This window comes from Venturia canescens, chromosome 9 (genome assembly GCF_019457755.1).
Source record: "Venturia canescens isolate UGA chromosome 9, ASM1945775v1, whole genome shotgun sequence".
NCBI classification, from domain to species: domain Eukaryota; kingdom Metazoa; phylum Arthropoda; class Insecta; order Hymenoptera; family Ichneumonidae; genus Venturia; species Venturia canescens.
In genome coordinates this window covers 5074028-5086274 of record NC_057429.1, presented here as the reverse complement: position 1 = coordinate 5086274, position 12247 = coordinate 5074028, and the positions used below count along the sequence as shown (strand labels likewise).

At 35.3% G+C, this 12247-nt stretch overlaps 1 protein-coding gene across 3 annotated transcripts in view; it reads left to right on the top strand.

Moving 5' to 3' along the window:
* inaD (inactivation no afterpotential D) overlaps positions 1–12247 on the top strand; it is a 2962486-nt gene that overhangs the window by 2314125 nt on the left and 636114 nt on the right. The window lies entirely within an intron of this gene.

The window sequence follows — 12247 nt, the reverse complement described above, 5'->3', positions numbered from 1 at the left end:
GGATATCATGGAGGTCTTCTGGATATTCTAAATCAACCTCCAGCAGATAACCATGTGTACCATTCAATGGAATCGATTCTACATCGAAATTCTCAATATTTTCAACAAACTCAAACTGATCGTAGGGTAAAGATTGACTCATTGCCCAGCCATATAAGTTATTAACATCATAATACATTAAATACGCCGATGGTTCTGATGGATCATACGATGGCATGTATTTATTATTAGCGCGTGCATACCTACCACTGCATTGACTTAAACCCCCACGAATGCCTCTTTCGACAAATAAGACCATGTCAATATCTGTGAGCAATTCGAATCTGATCTTTGTGTATCGCATCATTGCATCCCAGGTATATCCAGGAAGTGTATAATAATATGCGGGATCAAGACCGTAACTTTTTAAGCAAGTACTACGAAAGTTTTCAAAAATGTCAGCCAACAATAAAACATCGGTTTTCAAATATAAATCACTGTATTCTCCAAGCGTTTGAGTGGAAAACCGCTCCCAAACGGTCAAAGCATGAGCATACTCATTTTCCGATACCGTTGAATTGGTTAAAGAACTATAGAATGATTCTCGCGGTGGAAGTGCCGTTTCCTCCAGTCTGTCAAAACTATCGATGTACTCGTATGGGAATACACCTTTTCGCGTTAACAGATTGAAATTATCGGTATCTCGGAATTCAGATTTTAAAACCGTGAGTTGATCGGGAGTTAGGAAAGATGCTAATTTATCAAGACTTGTGTTCAGAAATCTATAAGAATCAATGAAACGCAACTTGATATTTTTCCTATAGTCCTTCGAAGTTATAACGGTTTTCGAAAAAGAAATATACTTTTCTTTCGTTATGGGCAGTAAATCGGTTTTCCCCTCGAACGCCGTAGCTACTTCTTTTATAATAAAATGAGCATCATAGCCCGACAAATTGTGAAAAACTATTGGGATAAAAAAAGACTGTTGATATTTTAAATTACAGTCTTGATGCGCTGGACCTCTGAATTTACCTGTCAAATGACAATGATCGCGTACTCGAACATCACTCTCTACGAATGATTTCTCACAGATGTGACATTCCTTATTTTCTCGGAATTTTCGCCATTCTTGAGGAGTCAATTCTTTCATCGGAATTACAGTGTATAAGATGGTTGCCACCTGTTTCGCCAATTGTTCCAATTTTCGTACGAACCATTGAACGCAGTCCTCACCCCGATGTGTGTGATACCCCGACAATGATTCGTCATACGAGCAGTTGACGTAGTATCCCACGCTGAAGACTTGATGCTGTTGAAATTTATTATTCTCCATATCTTCAGCCGTGGTTTTTCTCAAAATGCACTCGAGGTCTGCATATACAATAAATGGGAGAAGCTCCTTATGATTCACGTTCTTAAACTCCAACCATTTGTTTCGTGCATTCGGCAGGAGAATTGCGCAATCATTCATCTCACCACAGTCCACCTCATGTGATTGGAGCTTCTCATGAGATGAAAAATAGTGAAGGCATCTATGGAAAAATCAGAATTTTTTTTTAACTTTCAACAAATCTCATTATATTTATTGTGTGATAGTGCGATATTACTTACCGATCACAGATGTATTTTCGGCCATTGTGAGCACTCAGCTGCTTGCTGACCAACATCGATAGATTTTTAATCCATGCGAAGTGTCCCATATTTACATCCATCACATCTTCTATATACAGTAAATTAATATGTTTCGCCTTTTTCTGCTTGCTCAAGCGAATAGGTTGAACCACATTATTTGGTGCACTGTATACATTTATTGAGATGTCATTGAGATTCTCGAATTTTTTTATCTGATCTAGACTCATGGGGAAGTTTATACCCGCAAGATTCAAGATCGTAGAATAGTGAGGATATGATGATGGGCGCTCACTATATTTCGCTGCAGGGTGAAGAGCCGCAACCACCGCCCAGCCGAAACACGCGTTGTCATTAGATCGCACATTGACCACTGCTCTCCTCGATATAATTTCTTTTGTCAGAGATATGTGGCAACCCGCGTGCATAGCATTATACTTATTGATATTGACAGTCAAGTTCAGAATTGAACTTAAGGCCCAACCACTCTCACTCTCTTGAAATTCGTCGAGGGATTTAAGAGTTGGCTCAACAACATGATTTTTATACCAATCACTTATATTACATGTTTCGAGTAGCTCAACTGTCTTTGTAATTATACTTTTATTTGCATACCTGCCGTTCACAGTGAACTCACCATTAAACTCGGTATTTACTTTTATACTACTATGTTTAGAAATATTATCCATCACATGTAATTTCACTAATTGGTATGAGTCTTGCAGAAATTTTTGTGGATCGATGTAATTTTTATTAATCACAGCACCAGTAAGCACTCGATTGTCAAATGCCGTATCGATTTCACGCCATAGCAAGCTCTGATTATTTAATCCATCACCCGTGTGAATGAATTGTGAACGCACTGTCAATTTCAAAGTTTCTAAACGTATAATTCGCGCAATTAATGAACGGTGTGACGCTATGTTCAATCGAGCACGTTTGGGAGAATTTTCACCACTCAATGATTTGATGAACGCATCGCACTCTTCTTCCCACACGTTATATTCTTCTACCGATTGTAATGAAACCGCACGATCACTCAAAAGCTTTTCTACAGCTTCAGCATCATTGAAGTTTGCCATGGTGACGAGGAGAATGTGAAAGAAAACTTTGATGTGAACTCGAAGAAAACTCGATCCTGAATGTCTCGATTTTTGAAATCATCTCGACTAAATTAACATCATCCCTTTTAAACTTTTTTTTCCCCCCAAAAGTTAACTTTTTTTTCTTGGAGAGGGGGTGAAATATGTGAAAACGCGGAGGTGGAAACCTGTCGGCATTTTCTTTGACATTTCCATATCATTGCTCCAGATCGATGTCGTGTGGGGAAAAAAAAAGTTGGTAGGCAAAGATTTTTTGAAAGAAAAAAATTTTTTAGGACATCTTTTGCCGAAAAATGGGTCAATCATGAGAAAAATGGTGCTTGCACGTGTTCTATCCTGTCAATTATAGCGTGAAGAAAAAAAGTTGGCCCGAACTCAAAGAGATCTTCATTCCTTGGACGTCTCGTAACAGCCCCTACGAATCGGCTTCGCGTCTTTGAACCATCCTTAAGAAACCTATGGGACATCTTTTTTTTTCGGAAACAATGGGTCAATCACGTGAATACAGGTATTGCCGGTACTTCATAAACTATGCCATACCTGCGTGAAGTCTTAATTATCGATAATGATTAAATAAGTTTTCTAAAGTTTTGAAGAAAAATTCCTGAGGACATTTTTGGGAACAATAAATCAATCGTGGGGATGCAGGTGGTAGTTCAACATGAAAGTTTTTTTTGCACGTGTTCTATCCTGTCAATGATAGCGTGAAGAAAAAAAGTCGGCCCGAACTCAAAGAGATCTTCATTCCTTGAACGTCTCGTAACACCCCCCCACGAATCGGCTTCGCGTCTTTGAACCAACCTTAAGAAACCTATGGGACATCTTTTTTTTTCGGAAACAATGGGTCAATCACGTGAATACAGGTATTGCCGGTGCTTCATAAACTATGCCATACCTGCGTGAAGTCTTAATTATCGATAATGATCAAATAAGTTTTCTAAAGTTTTGAAGAAAAATTCCTGAGGACATTTTTGGGAACAATAAATCAATCGTGGGGATGCAGGTGGTAGTTCAACATGAAAGTTTCCGCGGTTTTTTTTTCCATCAAAGACTTACATTTAATTAGGAAACGTCATGCTCATCTTGCAACGACTGAAAAAAATATTTCGTTTCGGAGGTCATAAATCTCATACTTTATTACTAACGCACAGGTTGCCGCTATTGTCCCTCAGGGCTGAAGACATAAACGGCTTCCTCAATACCCATTCCATAAAATTTCGCTTTGAAAAAAACCGTGTGAAAGTTCATGTGAAAAAAAACACTATTCAAAAACTTTCGCTAAAAGTTATAAATTTCAGCATCTCACTCCCTCTCTCACGCCCCTCCACTTGACCATCCCTTATACTCACCTTGTGACGCAACCCATAAATTTTAGCATCTCACTCCCTCTCTCACGCCCTCCATCCCTTCTACTCACTTTGTGACGCAACCTCATCCCCTCCATGCACCCCCCGAGTTCCCCCTCCACTCTGGACCCTGCCCCGCAGTCCCCGTACTCCCCCGTCCCCGCTCCCCCCTGAGATCCCATGGGTTAGGTCTCTCCTAGCTACTCTACTACAAAACTTACATAACATTTTTTTTTATAGTCATATAAGAATTTTGAATCGAATTCATACAGCTCGCACTATTTCTCCGAAATTTTATCATTCAGATCGCTGTTGCTATAAATTTGCTCATGCCATCAAAAACTGACAGATGGATGTACTGTATATCACGTCAAAATCACTATATGTCTGGTTTTCGTAATACTGTATGACACCACATACCACTATTTTTAATAAAATAAATACATATTTAACCTATTTAACACTTTATTAGATGAAAAATATTTTTTTGTCGCCCCGCACTTCGTAATGTCCAAAATCCGTTTGTTATAACATCAATAACTTACGGCTAATTGATGGCCTTGTATATATATTCAAACCATAAACTTCCCCTTGGGAAAAAAAGGTTGGGACAAGTACATTGATGGTCCCTTGTTTCTGGATAACATAGAAAAAAATTCAGAACCACGGAAAAAATTCTATAGAAATAATAAACGAAAAATTGTTAAGTTAAAAAAAATTCAACAATAAAAAACAATCGAAAAAAACTCTGTAAAAAAAAATAAAATTTTTCAAAAAAATTCATAAATATTGAACAAATTGAAAAATGTACTATCCAAGTTACATGCAGTATAAAAATGTCTGATATCAATTAGAGGCCAAGTTTTTATTGATAATTTGGAATATTTATTAAACAAATCGGAAACTTTAATTGAAACTGATGATAATTATTTTCAAGAAAAAAGTTAATGAAAAAAAAGTCATAACGGAAGTTACGTGCAGTACTAAAATGTATTATATCAATTCGAGGTCAAGTATTTATCAGTTATTCGAAATATAATCTCCGGCGACAAATGAGCGTTGAGAATCCTTGTCGGGCTCACAACGTGTTATCAAAATTACTAAAAAATTAATGGAAATGAAATCATTAAAATTTCACATGAAAGTCATTCGTTACTTCAACAAGGTACACACTTTAAAGAATCGATTCCCCTCCGACTTTCAGGATCCCCTGGTATTATTCACAACATTCAACTTCGATTGGATCGGTACAAATTATGTTCAAATACGTCTTAAACGTACTTGTCCGGCCCATCACTTTTTATTCAAATTGCTCATTCGAAAACAAATCAAAAACAAAGTTAATGCATGTGTTAATATTAAGGAACAATAATTCCCGAGGAAATAATTTTCCTTCGAATCGCTCTTGTCAAAACGAAACGGAAATGAAAGATAAAGTTGATTAACCTATTTATATCATATGAAGTCAGAATTCACAACAAAATAATTTTTCCCCAAATTCCAGGAATTCACGTGTCGTACTCGACTAGTGGTATTTATCAAAATGTGTACGTGACTATAGAAAAAAAAAAACATTGCATGGCTGAGTAGGTTCGAAAATTTCTTGTAATGTGCCTGATTATTTCTCATTTCCATTGGTTCTTACCAGAGATCGGCAAAAAAATATTTATAAATCTCCAGTCTTGAAGTCTTGGAGAAATAAGAATTGGTTAGAGAGAAGTCACGAATATTCGATGATTCGTGATTTCATAGGAGAAAAGTCTCAAGTACTGAAAGAATTGGGAATTCGTCGGCCAAAAGTCACGAATATTCGATGATTCGTGATTTTATTGCATGAAAGTCTTCAGTACTGAACGATTCAGGAATTCATTGGGGGAAAAGTCACGAATATTCGATGATTCGTGATTTTATTGCATATGAGTCGTCAGTACTGAACGATTGAGGAATTCATTGGCGAAAAGTCACGAATATCAAGAGACTCGGTAGAGTCTCGGGACAAGTACATTGACAGCCCTGTCGTCTGCTGGCCCGAGGCTCTCGCCGAGACTATATTATCTCTGAATAAAGTAAATTTCGGTGGTGGGGGTAAAATTGACATGTCATTTTCTTGAATTCCGAAGCTCAGGAGTTATGTCGCAATTTGAAAATTGAACTTTCAGCTAATTAAGAAATTCTCTTTCGATTGCGCCCAAAATCAATACGATCGGTGGTGTAATTGCTGAGAAAAAACTTTGCACGGGCTCAAGATTATGCAAAAGTTACTAACACATCTATGGATTTACTATGTCTGTACAGAACACCATCAAAGGCCTCTTGATGCCAGCTATAACCCATTTCTATGGAAGCTCGGGTCCCGGGATCCCGGCTACAGAAATAATGAGTTGTGATTGGTCAGGACACTTGCTGTACCGTTCCAGCGGAATACAGTTTATGAATATATATACAAGGCCATCAGTCAGCCGTCAGTTATTGATGTTATAACAAACGGATTTTCGACATTACGAAGTGGGGGGTGACAAAAAAATATTTTTCATCTAATAAAGTGTTAAATATGTATTTATTTTATTAAAAATAGTGGTATGTGGTGTCATACAGTATTACGAAAACCAGACATATAGTGACTTTGACGTGATATATAATACATCCATCTGTCAGTTTTTGATGGCATGAGCAAATTAATAGCAACAGCGATCTGAATGATAAAATATCGGAGAAATAGTGCGAGCTGTATGAATTCGATTCAAAATTCTTATATGACTATAAAAAAAAATGTTATGTAAGTTTTGTGAAAACCATGTGGGTTAGTTTACGCTCATCGCAATCGGTTCGCGAGTGTTTGTTATATAGAACATATATTAGTATTGGGAAATTTCTCCTTGTACAAATTCTTTGATTTTACGTTTATTTATGACATAATTTTGTTGCAATCCTGGTTCTGGGTTCTTCAAAAATTTTCAACGGGAGTTATGTGAGAAAAAAAAACTTTCGCTCATTATAACCTCTCAAACGTTCTTTCCAAACAGAAATTTTATGTTGTGTAATTACATTATAGAAAAAATATGCGTGATTGTATGTAAATGAATGCAAATAAATGTTGAAAAACTTCGGTCAAGTAAAAGTGTCTAATTCAATGTATCGTTGTCATATTTTCTTTCATTACATTTGGCTGTGTTCACCGGGCCCTTTTTCCCACCTCCTTAGCTCACAGTGTATCCATACCAATTTCTATTCATTCTCTAGACAATTCGAGTGACATTCGTATTTCTATTTCCTCATATTGATGTCAATAAATTGGAAAATTCATATCAAAAAGTTTTCATGATTGCTTGTTTACAAACACGAGTTTTAAAAAATCTTTGGGCCATGTAAATACATAGATATTCACTTGAATTGTTGCATGATGAATTTGGAAATTCATTTCGATAAGTCATTGGTTGCTTATTTTTCGTGATATCAAAATTTGTATCTTCCAAATGCAATGAACACATCTTAAGTTTGACAACATGATGAAGCGACACGTATATTGAGTATTTCCAGACCAAGTTTACGATTGGCATTATGGATTAAAAAATTCATGTGTGTGAGTCTACGCCTGATCATTTCTGGATGTGATCAAATATTTTGTCTGTATATAACCATGGAGACATTCTAAATTACACTATTTGATTTACTTCAACATGCAGCGTATCTGTCACTTTATTCATTGAATATGCCATAATAAGTTTCAAAAATGTGGTTCGGGTAATTTTAAAGTTTTTTGCCCCATAGCACCAAAGTCTGTATTACTGGTACGCAGCGAGTACCTATGAACTATATTCCTGCGAAGCGGTAGGTGTGCCAATCTTTTCACTTTTTGGTTCCAACTGTAATATATGAATGAGATACATGAAACAATTATGCGTTCTGTTCACTTTCAAGTGCGCTGTCTTTTTTCCTTTTAGTTTTGGCATAATAAATTTTATGAATCGGTGGTAATTTTTTCTGTCTGTACCAAAATTTAGATGAATAAATCGCAGCGAATACTTGCAAATTTGGAAAATTCTGTGTATTGACATGCATGCCAGGTATTAGTACTTCCTTTTTTTGATTATGGAATATGGATATCTACAAATAATAAAAATTATACATGAATTATAGGATTTGGAAATGGATTATAAATAACAATCAATAATAAAAAATAATGATGAATGATACAAAAAGTCAGCGATGGCTTGTTTATGAATGGCATAAGAAGTTATGTTTTCAAAATGCATTGCTCATATTAAAAAGTAAGCAATTCTGTTGGTCTTGACGCACTTCATACTTTTTCTTTTGTCCGGTTGAATCTTGGTGGCTACATGCAGAGTTTGAAAATTTTATGCATCGACGTGGGTGCGTCAACTTTCTATCTCTGGGAATGATAATATGAATGGAAAAGATTGCTTCAAAAAGTCCTTGGAAGCACGTTTTTTTAATGAAATAAAAATAACTAGCATTAGAATTCAATAAACATATGTGAAAATTGCGAATTCTGGTGGACTTGGTGAACATTATATATATATTTTTCTTTCTCCTTCTGTCAAATTTTAAGGAAAATCAATCCAAAAATTTTTTTCATTGAAAAATCTTCATGTTTTCTTTATTCACAATGATTTCATCAAAACAGATGAAAACAAAATTTATAAATGAAGGGGCAAAATTCCACAATGATACAAAATATTGAAAAACCTTACGGAATATGATTTTAATCCCACAAAATTATAGACATGTTCGAAATGGTTGAAAAATTGAGGATATCACTTCAAACATTCGAAGAATATCAAACTGTTATCAATTGTACAAAACTTCAAGAAAATCATTGGAGAAAGGAGAATTATTTTTAAATATCACATTAGAAACATTGGAGAACTTGAGAAAATCCTATTTAAGAATATTTTTTGTGGTTTAGATCTACCACAGAAAAAAGATTTGATATCAAGCCGTAAAAATCCTCTCTCGGAGAAAAAAAATTTGGACAATTACATTGATGATCGCCCGTTTTCGCATTATACCACAAAAAATGTAAACAAAACTTCTTAAATCACACAACAAAAATGATTTCGAACCGTAAGAAAATATCAAATATATTACAATCCTACAGCATTAGTGTATAATGTTCTTCACTAGTATACTGATTGTGCGGTATCAGTCTTTTTTCGACGAATCAGATGTTACAAGCCAAAATCATATCTCGGCCTCCAACCCGCTTTCCACCGTGCTCTTGGGTTCCTAATTTCCAAAACATATTAGAGTACAAGGAAAAAAATCGCTGAAGTCCAACAACAGACCTGTGACGAAATATTTCCAGTACAATTTGACGAAAAATAGGTCTTTTTTCGTGAAAACCAACGTTATAAGCCGAAAATTATATCTCGGCCTCCAACCCGCTTTCCACCATACTCTTTGGTTCTTAATTGACAAAACATATTAGAATACAAGGAAAAAAATCGCCAAAGTCCAAGGACAGACTTGTGACGAAATATTTCTAGCACAATTTTGACGAAAAATAGGTCGTTTTTCGTGGAAACCAACGTTATAAGCAGTAAATCGTAAATAATTCATAGCAATTTAAATTAAAATTATATATTCATCAAAACATAAATAAGGAATTTTCGAGAAAAAAGACGTGATATCAAACCATAAACTTCCCCTAGGGAAAAAAAGGTTGGGACAAGTACATTGATGGTATCGTGTTTGCTGATAATTCCATCCACAAAAAAAAACCTGGAAATCGATGCCTCATTCTTCTTATTTGATTCGAACAGCTAAATCAATTGAAAAAAATTCCATCTAATTTATGTGCAGCATTAAAATTTATTATATCAATTCGAGGCCAAGTATTTTCTAATGAATTGAAAAAGTTACCACTTGAGTTACGTGCAGCACTAAAATTTATGATATCAATCAGTGGACAAGTATTTTATTAGTAACTCCAAATTTTGACGTTATTAAATTGTTCTAAAAAGCTTTTAAATCCAAAAAAAATCACATTGAAGCTAGTCATTCGCTACTCTATGGTGGCAAAGACTTATAAGAAAATCGATTTTTCTCAGACTTTCAGGATCCTTTGGTATTATTCACACAATTCAACGTCGATTGGATCGATACAAATTATGTTTAAATAAGTGTTAAAAGTACTTGTCCGGCCCATCACTTTCCGTTTAAATTGTTTATCCAAATAAAAATCAGGGCTTGTCTAGAACTGATGGTTCACAAGTCACAAGTATTCATGCAGAGGGAATTGAGACAATTATCTTCAAGTAATTTTTACTTAGTTGCACTAATTTAATAAAAAACGGAAACAAATTATTCCGCAATATACAACGGATTTTATTCTGCATCGATAAATGAAACAAATTGTACATAATATATATGTTCAAGCTTCCAAAATAACTGTCCAGTTTATATTTAATGATGTCAATTTTTACTTCCTACTTATTCTTCCAGCGAACGAATTCCATACGGAATAAGAACTAACCTATACTATTATTAAAAGCATTAAACTAATAATGAATCGCATTTCAACAAATTTTTAACCAGATTCTGCCGTACAATTTCGTTTTTTTATGATTGATTTTTTATTAAATGAATAGTTCCGTTTTTTATTAAATTAGTGCAACTAAGTAAAAATTACTTGAAGATAATTCTCTCAATTCCCTCTGCATGAATACTTGTGACTTGTGAACCATCAGTTCTAGACAAGCCCTGATTTTTATTTGGATAAACAATTTAAACAGAAAGTGATGGGCCGGACAAGTACTTTTAACACTTATTTAAACATAATTTGTATCGATCCAATCGACGTTGAATTTTGAGAATAATACCAAAGGATCCTGAAAGTCTGAGAAAAATCGATTTTCTTATAAGTCTTTGCCACCATAGAGTAACGAATGACTAGCTTTCATGTGATTTTTTTTGGATTTAAAAGCTTTTTAGAACAATTTAATAACGTCAAAATTTGGAGTTACTAATAAAATACTTGTCCACTGATTGATATCATAAATTTTAGTGCTGCACGTAACTCAAGTGGTAACTTTTTCAATTCATTAGAAAATACTTGGCCTCGAATTGATATAATAAATTTTAATGCTGCACATAAATTAGATGGAATTTTTTTCAATTGATTTAGCTGTTCGAATCAAATAAGAAGAATGAGGCATCGATTTCCAAGTTTTTTTTTATGGTTCGATGATTCGTGATTTTATTGCATACAAGTCTTCAATACTGAACGATTTTGTAATTCGTTGGCGAAAAGTCATGAATATTCGATTATTCGTGACTTAATGATTTCATAAAATATCATCGAAAAATTTATTAAATATTTTCAGAGTGTGAAAATACGAATAAGGATTTAACCCTTTCACTCTGAGTGACACACATAGGGGCAAAAAAAAGTCGTGCCATTTTTGTGTCGTGACACATATAGGGACATTTGAAAAAAAAAAACATTTTTACTGCACCGATTCGATTGAAACTTGGTACACCATGGTTTTTGGGGTCGCTGATTACGAATTCGGCGTCAGATTTTCAAAATTCAAAATGGCGGATCCAATATGGCGGACGCAAATTCGAAAAATGGTTTGATTTCGACAAAAGTGAGTATTTCATGGTTTTTGGGGTCGCTGAATTCGAATTCGACATCAGATTTTCAAAATAAAAAATGGCGGGTCCAATATGGCGGACGCAAATTCGAAAAATGGTTTGATTTCGACAAAAGTGAGTGCTTCATGGTTTTTGGGGTCGCTGAATTCGAATTCGACATCAGATTTTCAAAATAAAAAATGGCGGGTCCAATATGGCGGACGCAAATTCGGAAAATGCTTTGATTTTAACGAAAGTGAGTACCTCATTGTTTTTGACGGTGAGAATGAGAGAACGAGCGACAGTGAGAATGAGAGAGAACGAGACACAGTGAGAATGAGAGAGAACGAGCGACTGTGAGAATGAGAGAGAACGAGACACAGTGAGAATGAGAGAGAACGAGCGACTGTGAGAATGAGAGAGAACGAGACACAGTGAGAATGAGAGAGAACGAGCGACAGTGAGAATGAGCGACTGTGAGAACGAGAGAACGAGCGACAGTGAGAATGAAAGAATCAGGGAATGAACGAATGGGGGGGGGGGGGGAGAGAGAGAGAGAGAGAGAGACGAGAGAGAGAGAGAGAGAGAGAA